At 34.8% G+C, this 15,396-nt stretch overlaps 1 non-coding gene across 1 annotated transcript; it reads left to right on the top strand.

Moving 5' to 3' along the window:
* The first annotated feature begins 1,045 nt into the window (after positions 1–1,045).
* LOC142834569 (U6 spliceosomal RNA) lies at positions 1,046–1,151 on the top strand. Its single transcript, XR_012907649.1, has one exon. It is a non-coding gene; the product is annotated as a U6 spliceosomal RNA (small nuclear RNA).
* The last annotated feature ends 14,245 nt before the right edge of the window (positions 1,152–15,396 follow it).

The following is a 15,396-nucleotide window of genomic DNA, read 5'->3' as shown; positions in this document are numbered from 1 at the left end:
AAAGAATATACTGTACTATTGTTCAGTCCTTCTATGTGATACAGCCTTTTAAATTCCACCACTTTCATAACTACTCAGAGTAATAATGTTATTAAAAAGTTGTAAAAGAAAAAGTAAGTTTTAAATAAAAAATTAGTTTAACCAGGTATAACAAAGGATTAAAAAAACATCATGATACACCTTTTCAAATGTTTTGGTGTTAGAATTTTTAAACATGTACATAGGAGTCCTAAGTGAGTCATTTTTTTCTGTTTATCAGTAACAAGGAATAAAGAACTCTGTGCATGTTGTCTTTGTGTTTAAATAACTTTTTCATAATGACAGAGCTTTATGGAAAATAACATCTTTATTCTAGTGTCATCCTCGATAACTAAAGGCCTTTACTTTCTTTTTCCATAATATTTATAAATGATAATTAATTCACACCTATTTCCATGCTTTATTGTATCACCTATAAGATATTTGACAACAGAAAGATGTGTATTTATTTTAGATATACATATTAGCCAAAAAATTATAAAACATATGATGGACTAGTTACTCAAAAACAACCATTCAATAAATAGATACCTTTAAAAAATAAATTGAACCTTTTCCCAGAAAAGTCTTTACAAATTTCTGATGTCTAAAATTCCTTTCTTTTATATCTAGTTTGTTTCTTTTTTCCTTATTAATCATGTTGGCTGGAATTGGTAGTTCAGGCTTGAGATCCCAGCATTAAAGAGAAGAAGGAAAGGTCTGTCAATTTTAAGAGCATCCCAGACTATATAATGAGTTCAATGTTTACTATGATGCATATAGACACCTGTCTCTCACAAACATGAATCCTTGGACTTTCTCCAGTGATAGCCTCATATACATTAGCATTTGGTTAAACACATGACCTGTTTATCTTTAGAATGGTGGTCCAACTTGGAGGGGAAGTGTGTAGAGGAAGAACTGATAAGAGTTAGAGCAAAGGTGGGAATGAATATGATCAGAATAAAAGCATCCATGAAGTTCCCAAATAATTAACTAAAATAAATTTTAAAAGGTCTTATTATCCGTGCTTTCTTTTGCAACATGTATTCTAAAATTGAAATAATACAGAGAAGATTAGTCTGGCCTTATGTAGGGATAACTTGCAAATTCACAAAGTATTTTATATTTTTATGTCAGCCTATAAACTACATATATAGTTTAATGGAAAGTCTCCATTTGTGACCTTAATGCTGATGATACTCTGAGAATTTAGACTGTCTAACAAAAAACCCCAACACCAATCATGAGAAGCCACCTTTCAAGTTATTGGTCAGGGTTGGGTAAGAGACTACAAAAATATTACAGGCTCTTTCTATTGCCTTTGGATATCCTGAGATGTGGAATCTAAGTCCATATTCCTCAAGATACCATGCTCTTCAAACACAGGGTTCATAGTCATCTGAGATAAAACTGAACTGAAAGCCTTCCTGAAGAGGGCCTTTCATAGTATCTGATGTCACCAAACAAAATTCCAAAGTAGGAGGAGCAAAATTCCTACCCAGCTTTGATGGCCATTGTGACTATGAGGCACAAAGACCAGCATGACACTATACTTTTAAGGGTAGGTAACCAACAGTTCACTAATCAAATTTAAGACCCATTTAACATGAGGGAAAGTATGTCTATTATAAGAAACATAGACAAATACTCAGAGAAGTCATGAATCTTGGAGTAGAACCTACAACCACCACTTTACTAAACCAGTACAATCCTCAACTACATTCCAAGTTTGCATCCTTATACCACACATTGGTGTAGTTTAAATCTCCATTAAGGAAACTTCCCTTTGCAACAGACAAAAGTAGTAGAGAATATAGTAGAGAATACTATAATCAATAAAATCACACAGTTGTGAGGCTCAGTCCCAAAGTCTTTATCTACAACACAACTTGGCATCCAAGACTCAGAGAACATTGTTGAAGAATTATAAGAGCAAGAGGACTAGGAAATCTTTGAAACTGCATCATCTAGAATTACAAAAGTTAAATCAATAAAGTCTCACCAACAGGATTGCTTAAACTTGAGCTGGACAAGGAAAGAACAATATACATGATGCTGTGAATGAGAGAAACTCAAGGAAATTTCAGTTCTAGACAAAGAACTACAGGGGACTAAAGAATGCCAAGAGCAGGAAAGCACTGAAATTGGTGATTCATGACCAACTGGTCAGCTATTAAAAACATATAAACAAGTCACATATAGAATAATCGACTTTTATTAACAAAAATACATATACACATAGATAGATATAGAGGTAGATATCAAAAATTAACTGGAAAAAAAAGGCCACAAATTTGAAAGAGAACAAAAAAGAAAATGGGTAATTGGAAGATTGGAGATGAAAGCATATGAAAAGGGGAAATTATGTTATATTACAGTCTCACAGAAAAGAAATGATTCGCAATATATGTAAGAAATACCATTATCTCCTATAGCACCCTCAATCTCCAATACTAGCCACTTTTGCTTCAGTTGTTACATTTCCACTGTTAAAGATCTGGTTAGGAAATTCCAGGTGGAGGAAGTAAATTTAAGAACAGAAACATGAATTGACAAATAAAGACTTTAATTTGCTGCAGGGGAAAGTTAGAATTGTGTTATTATTTGGCTTTGAATAGGTCCTCTAATGTCCCTGTTTCAAGGGTTTATTGGAGGTGATAGAACTTTGAAAATGATTACTGGAAAATGGTTAAGTATTTGATTCCAGTTTTAATGATGTAAGCAAATTTATTCTGCCTCTTGATCCCCATTGCTTGTAGTCACGATGGTCTCAGATAATGGTCTACCACAGTCTAAAACAATAAGATAAAAGACTAGGAACTATAACTCTTGAAACTTGAAAACAAAGATTAAAATTCCCTTCTTTAAGTTAATAATTTTACATATTTCATCACAGCAACATTAAACTTATTAACCTATGGTTCTCAATGGTATGATAAAAGACTATGTAATATATAGTATATGTTTAAAATTCTTTATATATATGTGTTGTTTAATGATGTCAAAATTGCATGCCACTTAATTTTCATAAAATTTCCTTTACTTTGTAATGTTTTATGAACAACAATGTCATGCTATATATAGAAATAGAAATCTCCGGGTGGGCTATAGATTCTAGGGTACACAAAATGGAGTTAAGCTAACACATATACACAGATTCTTACATTATAATTCTTATATTTTACTTTCTCTGTGTATGTTATTTGGCCGCCTGATGAATGTGTATCAAGCACATGCTTGTTATCTTTGTAAGGTGGAAGATGGCATTGAATTTCTTGTAACTGTAGTTACAGTTAATTTTGTGAACTGGGAATTGAACCCAAATCTTCTGAAAGAGCAGCCAGTGCTCTTATCCACTAAATTACCTCTCCAACTACTGTTACTTAGATATTTAAAACTTCAATATCAGTGTTCCTTCATAAAATCAAGTTTATTATACACTTTCCACTAACACAGAGGTCTAGTCAACATCAGATAGTCAGCTGGTCTGCTTGTGTGTGTGTGTGTGTGTACGTGTATGTGTATGTGTGACGTGGGATTCCCCTCTGTATTCTGTGAATACCATTGGTGAATAAAGAAACTGTCTTGGCCTGTGATAGGGCAAAAGAAAAGGAAGGCAGGGAAAACTAAAATAAATTCTGGGAGAAAGGAGGCAGAGTCTGGGAGAAGCCATGTGGTCTTGCCAGAGACAAGTGCTGGAACTTTAGCTGGTAAGCCACAGCCACATTGTGATAGACAGATTAATAGAAATGGGTTAAATTAATATGAACAGTTAGCCAATAAAAAGATAAAGCTGATGGGCCAAGCAGTGTTTTAAATACAATAGTTTCTGCGTGATTATTTTGGGGCTAAGCTGCCTGGAACCTACAAGCGGCTTCCTCCAACATGTGTGTGTGTGTGTGTGTGTGTGTGTGTGTGTGTGTGTGTGTGTGTGTGTGATGCATGTGTATACGTGTGTATGTGTGTGTATACACACATATCTATCTATCTCTATCTCTATCTCTATCTCCATCTCCATCTCCATCTCCATCTCTATCTCCATCTCCATCTCCATCTCCATATCCATATCCATATCTATATCTATATAGCAGTTTCATTTTGAACTTCTTTTTTGCAAGGAAAACTAGACATCCACTGGGTATCATGAGGTCTGTAAAAAGATACAGAAGTAAAAACCACAGGTAACTCTGATTTTATGGAGGAAATTGCATGGCTATAAATAGAAGACAACTACACAAGGATCCATGTATAGTACTCAGTCACTTCAAGCCTCAGAACTAGTTCTCAGACTAAGATAAACTAGTAGCTACAGGAGGTTGACATGGGAAAAATTCATAGCATTCCATTACAAAGTGTCCTGAAAAAATATGTCTTGATTGACGTATTCGTGTACTCTCATTCATTTCTGGTCCCTCAGACAAAAAAAAATGAATGTAAGAATAGATAAAATTACCAAAATAAAGTCTTTTCAAGTAATTTCTGAGAGAAACATTCATAACGACAAGGAATAGATAACAAAACAGAAGGCAACAAAGTCTAAAGCAAACGAAGAATAGAAATACCAAAAGAGAGCAAGATTTTAAGTTCACAGTGTTCATGGTTAATATACTTTGATACTTCTCACACATTCAAATGACAGTATAATACAGATAAAAAAGAAATTTATTTAAAATTCAGATTTGCATATCATCAACTATAGACTTAAAAGAAATCAATATCAAGCAATGACGTATAAAGCTATTTTCATTTCAAAGACTAAAATAACAATAAAATTTGGTCAGTTAATGAGATACATCAAAGATCATCTGTTTTCAACTGATATGGCATTTGATATAATAATATGAACGGACTATTGGCATTTAAACAAAAATAAATATGAAGTATATTTTGGCATGAAAGGATTAAAAATTCAGTAGAAGGGGTTATTAGCATAACTAATAGATTTTAGTAAATTGGAAACGTAATGCCTGAACTTGAAAAATATAAGCAAGCGCAAATGTTTTGTGCAAACAAATTCAGTGAACCACCTGGGAGTAAATCTAGGAGATTTATGAACTCTACATATAAAGATATGTATAAAAATATCATAATATTTTAAAAATAGTTTAAGTGTTCTGAAAACCCCACTACAAATAGAAAGAGAAGCACACAGTCTTTTCTTAGATCAGTTACAAATATAGCTACAAATTCAATGTGACCTCAAAATATTTCAATATTTTTAGAGGTTTGAGCAATGATGTTTAAACATAAGCCTTAAAGTTTATATTGGAGTAATCACAAATGATAATTGTCAATGAAATATTAAAATACAAGAGAAATGATAACATGATGGCAGTAACTATTAACATGACTGCAAAACCCAGCAAAATTGGATACATAATTCTGGCAAAGCTCACAAAAAATAATCAAAGATCAGAGTTTGAGTAACATGATATAGCAGAGGTCAAAAATAAAATCAAAAAAAGAGAAATCTCTTTCAATCTCTTTTCATCACACATAGAATCCACATATGAAAACTAACATCCACATATATCTAATAATTACAAAGCACAAAGAAAGATGTTATTTAAATTTTTTAAAACAAAATTTGTGATTAAATACAACACTTGATCTTATTCAATATGTCAAACTCTGATCCATTTTGAGGTTAGAAGAAAATGATTTCAAATTATAACAAACATTAGAAATCTGTAAGAATCATGGATGGATATTAAAAATAATTATAGGTTCAAAAACATAACAATAGCAAGAACAATAATTGTTTCTCACAAGTTAATTAGAGTTGTTTATGCCCCAATAAAAAGACTGCAATTTTAGAAGGGTGTTATTAGATTTTGTTGCAGTGTGGATATCACAGAATATGCTTATATTTACCTGCATTGTGTAGCCTTATGAACAACTAGTTATATGGCAACTTCTATTGCACGTGTGACCTACTATTGACCTAGAAATTATCTTTTGAGGTATGTGTATATCAAGAATTAACATCTTTAATGTATGTAGTCATTTGTAAAGGTTTAGAATTATATAGATTTTAGCTTTTTTTCTACATATGTTAGGCAAATACTCTATCTCTGAGTTATATTTGTAACTCTTTAGAAACTTTTAATTTTTAAAAATAGATATAATAATGTTATCATGTTTATCATTTTATATGTTTGTTAGTGAAATATTAAGCAACTAAGAAATATTAGGATAAAGTAAAGAAAAACATTAACAGAGTGTTTCAGCACAAAAATGTCTGCTAACCTAGCAACTGGTTAATCTGAGGGAGAATAATCAAAGTTTCAAACTAGCCCAAACTGCATTATGCACCCTTGTAACAAATGCTCTTATCTCTCTCAAAGTAAATAAACTTTAAACACCCAATAGAAAAACTGCAAAAGGTCTTTAAAAATTTTATCAATAGCCGGGCAGTGGGGGCACACGCCTTTAATCCCAGCACTCGGGAGGCAGAACAGGAGGATCTCTGTGAGTTCGAGGCCAGCCTGGTCTACAAGAGCTAGTTCCAGGACAGGAAACAAAAAGCTAGAGAGAAAGCCAATCTCGAAAATCAAATAAAAATTATCAATTAATTTTAATAGCTCAAATTAGAAGTGATTAAAAAACAGTAACAGAATAAGATTGTCTTTTTTTCTCCCTCAGGTCAGACAAAGGAAATTTATATTACAGGCCAGTTAGCTTACTGTCCTACAGGTGCTCTATCCACTGTTAAGTAGATTTTTGTCTAATATATCCAAATGATTGTTATTTAAAAAGCATCATGGGACTATGATTTACCATGACTTTTAAAAGATGGAATTGGCATGCATTTTTAAACATATGCCAGACTTTTTTACAAAACACCGTCATAGCTAGACATGAATCCTTCTGAAACAAATACACAATTGCTTCAAACACACTTATACACACATGCCCACAGGCACACATGCAAATATCTTGTATTTTAAATCTTTTATATCATATAATAAAATAGAAGAAGCTAATATCAATATTAAATGAGAACTGAGATAGCATTTTGCTATTTCTTGATACATTGATACCTATTAAGTTTTTCAAAGCAATATCATAAGTCTATGTTAATATTTAAATGTATATCATACTATTAAATATGAAAGGAATCAAATTGAAATGTTTATTGTCTTATCCACTTGTCAAAACTATGGCTGTTTCCTAATTCTGTAATCAATAAATCATTACTGCACAACATTGTACACTTGAATAGACATGTCTTCATAAAAGGTATAAAAAAAGCCAGTGAGCATGTTAATGGCTGTCAACATCATTAGTCATTAGGAAATGCAAATCAAACTCACAGTGAGATAGCACTTCCAACCACTAGGATGGCTATTATGAAAACAACTGGTAATAAACAAGTGCTGGCTAGAACGCAGAGCAATTAGAACGCTGTGCATTACAGGTGGGCATATGAGATGAAGCTGGTGCTTTGGAAAAGAAGCATCCTTGCAAAGTTAAATGTGGAGTTGACAGTGTCTCCTATTGTAGACAGGATCCTGTATGCTCTTCTAAACACACTAGTCCTAATCTCTAAAATCTGTTTTTCTTACCTACAGGACTCAGAAAGAGTTGAAGGTAAAAATAAATTGAGGTATTTGAAGTTTCTCTGTTTCTTCTGGTTACTTTAATACTTTCACAAGACAGTATAATTGAGACAAGGTTACAAATAGCAGAGTAGTCTAAAGTGGGTGACTCCTGTAGCTGTGAAGATCTACAGTCCAGTGACTTTCCTAACTATTTGTATTTGCAGAATCATTGCTAACAAATACATTACTGTGATGGAGGAAGGTCATTGGCTAATAAAGGAACTGCCTTGGCTCATTTTATTGGTTAGAACAGAGGTAGGTGGAGTAAACAGAACAAAACGCTGAGAGGAAGAGGAAGTGAAGTCAGACTCGACAGCTCTCCTCTCTGGAGCAGATGCCTCAGATAGACGCCATGCTGCCTGCTCCCGGGAAGATGCACGCTATGAAGCTCCGACTCAGGATGGACTTAGGCTAGAATCTTCACAGTAAGACCGGTGCTATACAGATGATAAGAAATGGGCGATAAGTCCAGGTGCGAGAGTTAGCTTAGAAGAGGCTAGGTAGAAATGAGCCAAGCAGTGTTTAAATGAATAGAGTGTCCATATAATTATTTCGGGGCATAAGCTAGCCGAGCAGGCGGCTGGGGTGTTGGGGACGCAGCCCCGCCGCTCCGTATTACTACATTACTGTTTTAAGGAACTGGTGACACAGTTCTTGCTACAGTAAAAGGTATGGATCAATAAAAGCAGGATACAAATTTATACCAGTAGAATAGAGATAAGTAGTTTTATGGGATGGGATATATGCCAAAAGAATATAACTTATAAAGAAAAGGAATGAATGAAAATATATTAGGAAAAATGAGAAAAGGGAATACATGTTTAGCAATAATATTTTCTTCTTTGAAACACTAGAAGTCATTCTCCACTTTTCCTCAAAATCCCCTCCTGGTGAGAATCAAAATTCTGTTTCTACATTTCCTGTCTTATGCTTTTTTATTTGTTTGTTTTTGTTTTTTGAGACAGGGTTTCTCTGTACCTTTTGAGCCTGTCTTGGAACTCACTGTACAGACCAAGATTGGCCTCAAACTCACAAAGATCCATCCGGTGTTGCCTCCCAAATGCTTGGATTAAAGGCATGTACCACCATGCCCGGCTCCTGTCTTATGCTTAAAAAGTGATATTGAAACAAAAATAGTTTATACCACAGCATGCATGGAATCCACAAATGCCAAAGGATGGACATGATGAGTGCCAAATTGTATTCATAAATGTGAGGGAGAGATGAGAAATGGGAGCTGGAATGTTTGAGGTCATAGGAAAACTTATTTTAGCTTACTAGGCCTTGTTATAAAATCCACTTATTTTTACTTTTAACAATTATATTATCATACTTCTAAATATGCCATCTCTGTAAGTCATAACTTTAGAGGCAGATTGCCTAAGTTAATAACATCTTATGTCACTGATAAATTAACCTCGGATAAATGATTAAATCTCTTCTTTGTCTTTGGTCAAATAAAGGGGACTTAGCTCAAGTGAGTTAGGCTAAGATGAAGATCAAATAAAAGAATTGCATATTATTTTCTATATGTAAAAAGATGTAATAAATGTTCTTTCTTAAGCAATGTTATACTTTCATCTTTACATATTGATTATGTGAACATTATTTGTAATTGTTAAAACACAAACATGTATTTATTGATTGCTTATTACATACTAAAAGATTTAAGTGTTTAAATGTTTTATTTTATTTATTATTACACTATTCCTTGAATAAATGCTAGATTGTTGTTTTGCTAGACCAGTGGAATATTAAATTACTTCTCTAAACGTTATTTTCATCATGCACAGGGAAAGTCATAATCAATCATTGTTTTTTAGATCTGCCACTTAAAGTTATGACTTATTGCATTTTATTGTCTTTTATTTAAGTTTATGAAATGATTTTTAAATTTTCTTTTACATAGAGAGTCACAACTAAAAAGGCAGATAGAATAGTGGTATGGAATTATATCTGGCTATATGAGTGTATCAGTGCTTAGCCTTTTCGTACAATTTTCAATTATCATTTCCTGTATCTTGAGATTCTAATAAAGTGAAAGATGATTGATTAATGGGAAGTAATTAGTAATTAGTGTTCAAGTTGCTGGTTAGGGAATACAGGAGACTCCCTAAACAGTGTAGGCTTTAGCTATTTCACTTAGCTTCTTTCCAGGTAAGACATATTGCTGATGACACCGTGCACTTTCAGACATTAGATCTTTTGGGGCTCTGAGCCGGACCCCAAAACTTTTTAACCCAATGGGTCTCTTTCATACTATGGGAAGGTCAGAGCAGATTTTCAAGGAAGGAAAGCAGTCACACTTCTTGCCCAAATGAGATGTTAATGAATGAAGGCAATGATTAGCATGACAAGAAGTCCCAAAAGTACAGTAATGACCTTACCTTGAGAGTAACTCACAGGAGTCTCATAGAACTTAAGGCCTACTTAATAGGAAGGAAACTGTGCCTGATACTATAAACCTAGGTGACCACTGAGTGAGCTCTGGAATCTTAGAAGAGAAACTGCTACTACCATTTTCCTGAACATGCTTAAATTTTAACTGTTTTAAATACTTATCATTGCACCCACAGAAATTGTAATGCTTATCCCTCATTTAAGGGTTTCTTTCTGCAACAGACAGAGAAATCACAGTTGGTCAGAACTCTTAGAACAAATGTGCAATGCCTAGCCCGATGCGGAATTTCTACAACACAATTCCTGTACCAAAGAATCAAGGAACATCTAGAAGAAAAGACAGGAATATTAAAAGTCACAAAGGTTCAGGATATCTGTGTGATTTTGTCTTCTTCTTTTTTTTTTTTTTTTTTTTTTTTTTTTTTTTTTTTTTTTGCTTTGCTTTTTTCGAGACAGGGTTTCTCTGTGGCTTTGGAGCCTGTCCTGGAACTAGCTCTTGTAGACCAGGCTGGTCTCGAACTCACAGAGATCCGCCTGCCTCTGCCTCCCAAGTGCTGGGATTAAAGGCGTGCGCCACCACCGCCCGGCTGTGATTTTGTCTTCTAACTATGACATGTAAGTTGCACTTATGAAATCTCAATGACATGGCTGCCTTGACAAGACCTGGACAATGACATGGACATCCTTACATGCCAGTGTAGACTGGGGAAATTGTATGGGCCTTACCACTCGATGAAGAAATGTAAAAAATTATGCCTTTTGAGAGCAAGACAGTCTGCTTCAGAGATGATCACCTGAACAGCTATTCAATAATAAATGGTCAGCCCTAAAAACATAGGCATGTAATTAACACTAAATGAAATCAGTAGGTTGTTTTGTGTGCTTTTCTATGTCTATGTGTACACATGGGTGTTTGTATTGGTGTTTTCATGTCTATGACAGTAATGGTTAAAGGGAATAATCAAGAATTTGAGAGGGAACAGGAGACATGGGGGATTTGGAGAGAAGGAGGATTTTATGTAGTATTTTAATTAAAAATAATACCAAAAGCTTTCAAAATTGACATTAGGTATTGTCTTCGGACAGTTTTGGCATTCAGAGCTCATGGCTTGCCTGTCACAGTCAATTTTGTGCATGCTAATGCCGCATTGCTCATTCCAAAGTTTGATAATCACATTGTCATATTTCATGGACGCATCTCCTGTCTGCGGCGCAGACATAAACACGCAGCTGCTGTGCACGGATCATCTGCTGCCCCATCTCAGCAAATCAACAGTGCACATCAGGCATTCCAGAGCACAAGAGATAGGAGAGCGGAAACTCATTTTCCTCCGTGAACTTCTAAGCTGCCGCTTATGATGGTCACATTTTGTTCACTGATGCCAGAAATGTGCAAAGCAAGTTTGTTACTCTTTGCATAGCAAAGAAACTTCCAAAATGACATGAAAAAGTAAGTTTTGGGCAAAAGGAAATCATCAGGACTATCTTCACCTTGTTGTTAAATATTGAACTCAGCACATTACCATGTCCCTGTGTCTGTCCCCACTTACTCCCTGCATCTAAGAGTGGTCTGTGCATGAGGACCATTTATTCATGCAGTTAGCATTCATGGGATGCTTTCATGCCAGACTACCCAAAAACTGAGGGCAAAACATTTTCTTGTTTCAAGAAACTTTCTCTATAGTGAACTAGTTTTTATTCTGTGATTAATCAGAAAGAAATAAGAAATAATTATACATGTCCCAAAAATTAGAACTACATAATCAAAAAGTATAAAAATTTAAAATAAATCTGCACATATAACAAAATCCATAAATGTTATAAGCAGTTGGATGAAACTTAACATGTGTATTAGGTTTTCATCACTGTGACAATTGAATATTGGAGATAAATAATGTAGAGATGGAGAAAAGTTATACCTCTGAACATGTTGTCCATGATAGGGTGATTCCAGTGACTTTTAAATTTTGGCAAGGTGGTGCTGTGGGAACTCCTTCAGCCAATGGCCTCTGAGATGCTGGTCCATTTGGGTGCGTATCAGGAACTAATATATGCAGACATAGGGGTGTGTGCAGCCCCTCGGCTGCTGGGTTTTGCTAAGTTCCTAGAACACGCAGAAGATTGTGGATCACTGTTCTGGGAGTTTACCTCCTGATAATTAAACGTCTATTATATTCCACCAGGGGCTAATGCAGAATTATTTAAATCATAACAAGGTAAAAAAAAACATGGTATAAGAAAATGATTCATTTCAAGACATCCATGATAAACAGAGAGAAAGAGAACGGTCTAATGACAAGATGTATCCTTCAGAGATACCCCAAGTGATCAGCTTCATCCAACTAGCTACATACTCTACAATCCTACTCAGCTTTGAGAGGCTCTCTGCACATTAACCCACTTGTAAGGTTTGTGTCCTCCTGATCTGTTACCCAGTTGTAGCCAAAGTAGCTGCACCAGTCTCCAATACATGAGGCTTTTCTGGGATATTTCAGATCTAAATCATAACAATAATTGTATAAGGTATGCTTATTTGGTCCTACAAATGACAGATCATAGAGAAGCAACCTTATAATAGAAATACCACTACTGGTCACATAAGTGTGCATTTGACTTCATATTATGACAAGAAGAGCAACAATTGACACCAGCTTCTAATCCCCAGTTTACGTGAAACAGTTTTTTTCTTTATTTATTTCTGTTTTTTTTTACACAATATTACTACTGCTTTTCTCATTTTCTTTTCTGTATTTGCTTAAAAAATAATATGGTCTAAACACTGAAAGCATATTATTTTCCATTTTAAAAATAAAACAAGGTAACTAATTACTTTTTTTCTTGTATACCATTTTCATATTCCATATTTCAACAATATGATTGGTTTGGAATTCATGCCTACTCCATCTTGATCTTAGAAGGGATGGGACAGAAAATGAGAGGAACTTCAGACTTGTGTGATGATTTGGGAAGAGTGCTGGTCAGAACCGTGAGGGTTGAATCAGAATAGAAATTTCTAGCAAAGAGCGCAGGAAAGAAAGTTAATATGATGATAAAATTTGTAGCGACCACATTACAGAAATCTAACCTTATCAGTGGTTTGTAATCATTTCTTACTCAAGAAAAATTTTCAGGTTTACCAGTGGAATCAGTAATGTAGATTGATATATAAAATAAGTTGAAGAGGTATCAGAGGAGAGGTAGCAGGGCTCCTGTGTAAAATCATCATTCAGCAATGTTGCACACACTGGAGGCTTTATGCATTATGCTTCAGTTCAATTGTTGAACAAAATTACTGCAAATAATTCTATGAAGAATGTACCTTACATTGAGGGATTTAAAAAACATTATTGGAGAGATGTTTCAGAAGATATGAATCAGCATTTTTTTCTTTTTACAGAAGACATAAGTTTTATTCCCAGGATTCACTGTGGCTGATAACTATATGTAATTTAATTTCTTGGGAAGAGGGTACCCTTTTATAACTTCCATGAGCTCCAAGCATAAGAGTGTGGTACACATTTATCATACAGTCAGAATATTTAAATACATAAAATAAAATCATACCACCTAAAATAACTTTTAAAACACTATTACATTATATAAAAATAATATGCTTATGTATGTTGCTGTTCTTGTGGAACTCTTAATAGTGGGAATGGGGCTTGTCTCTGACTCTGTTGCCTACGCCTGGGACATTTTTCCTCCTACTAGGTGGCCTCAACCAGCCTTGATATGAGGATTTGTGCATAGTCTATGCAATGTTCAGTTGATATCCCTGAGAGGCCTACTCTTTTATGAAGGGAAACAGAAGAGGAATGTATCTGGGGGAACAAGAAAGTGTGTGGGGGGAACTTGGAGGAGTAGAGTGGGGGAACTACAGTCAGGATATAATATGTGAGAGCAAAATAGATTAAAAATAAACAATTTTTCTGGAGCTTGGTGAAGTTTTATACAAAGCACAATGTTAAGAAAATAAAAATCATCCTGAAAAAATTTTCCCTTTCCTCTTCAATAATTGCTGATTATATCACCATATAAAAATAATCATATTTCTTCTGTCTTTTGTCCTCTGCAGATTGCTTATATAAGGATCACATATGGTAGACAAATACTCCTACTAAGTTGTCCACACTGCCAACTTTTTCAATGATCACATAAGCTAGACAAACACTTACTAAATTATACTTTTTACGTTGAGTTAGTGTGTCCAAGGTTGTACAGATTGGAGCCTTGAACTCTCTCTTTCGTTCAGATATAGTTTGAATGCCTTTGGCCACAGCCTCCTGAATAGCTGAGATAAAACTCTACACAATCATGGCTACTAAATTCATTATTATGTTCTTATTTCGTATATTGGAATTGCATAATTTTTGAACTTTAAATGAGTGAGATCATATAGGATTCGATTATATGTCTAGGGTTTCTTTCTTTCCCCCATCAGCATCATAATTATGAAAAGGATTCAGTCACAATACATTTATGAAGCTTTTCCTTCACAAATTTATGAGGTTGAGCGCCACATTGGATTTCACTGGATGAATGTACATAACGTGCTCACCCACTGCACTGCTAATTGCCACTTGATTGTGTCTACTTTTAAACAATATGATCAAGTGTTGCCATTAAAATTCATGTTGGGTTCTCAGTAGTCCTCATTGTCCGCTATGTTCAGAGAGTCCGGTTTTATCCCATGCTTTTTCAGACCCGGGCCAGCTGGCCTTGGTGAGTTCCCAATAGAACATCCCCATTGTCTCAGTGTGTGGGTGCACCCCTCGCGGTCCTGAGTTCCATGCTCGTGCTCTCTCTCCTTCTGCTCTTGATTTGGACCTTGAGATTTCAGTCCTGTGCTCCAATTTGGGTCTCTGTCTCTGTCTCCTTTCATCGCGCTTTGTGGGAGCCTAGGCAGTTTGGATGCTCAACTTACTAGACCTGGATGGAGGTGGGGGTTCCTTGGACTTCCCACAGGACAGGGAACCCTGATTGCTTTTCGGGCTGGGGGGAGACTTAATTGGGGGAGGGGGAGGGAAATGGGAGGCGGTGGCAGGGAAGAGACAGAAATCTTTAATAAATAAATAAATTTAAAAAAAAAAGTAAAAAGTATGTTTTTACTTGCAATTGATAATAAATTGCTTCAGCTTTAAAACAAACAAAAAAATTCATGTTGGTGCTTATTTTAACAAATGCATGGAAAATCCGATTAATTTTTATTATGATTCATATTTATTTATACCTTGTGGCTAATTTAATCTGTATTTTGATTTGACTGGTGATGAACTTTGTGTGGGAAAGTTTCTAAACCCGCAGTTACCACATTGAAGATGTTACAGTTTTTCCTGTTGATGTGAGTTACTTTTCCTTCTTTATCCTCTGT

The sequence above is a fragment of the Microtus pennsylvanicus genome, chromosome 13, assembly GCF_037038515.1.
Source record: "Microtus pennsylvanicus isolate mMicPen1 chromosome 13, mMicPen1.hap1, whole genome shotgun sequence".
NCBI lineage: Eukaryota > Metazoa > Chordata > Mammalia > Rodentia > Cricetidae > Microtus > Microtus pennsylvanicus.
Note: the sequence above shows the minus strand (reverse complement) of the source record. Positions and strands in the feature narration are given on the sequence as shown.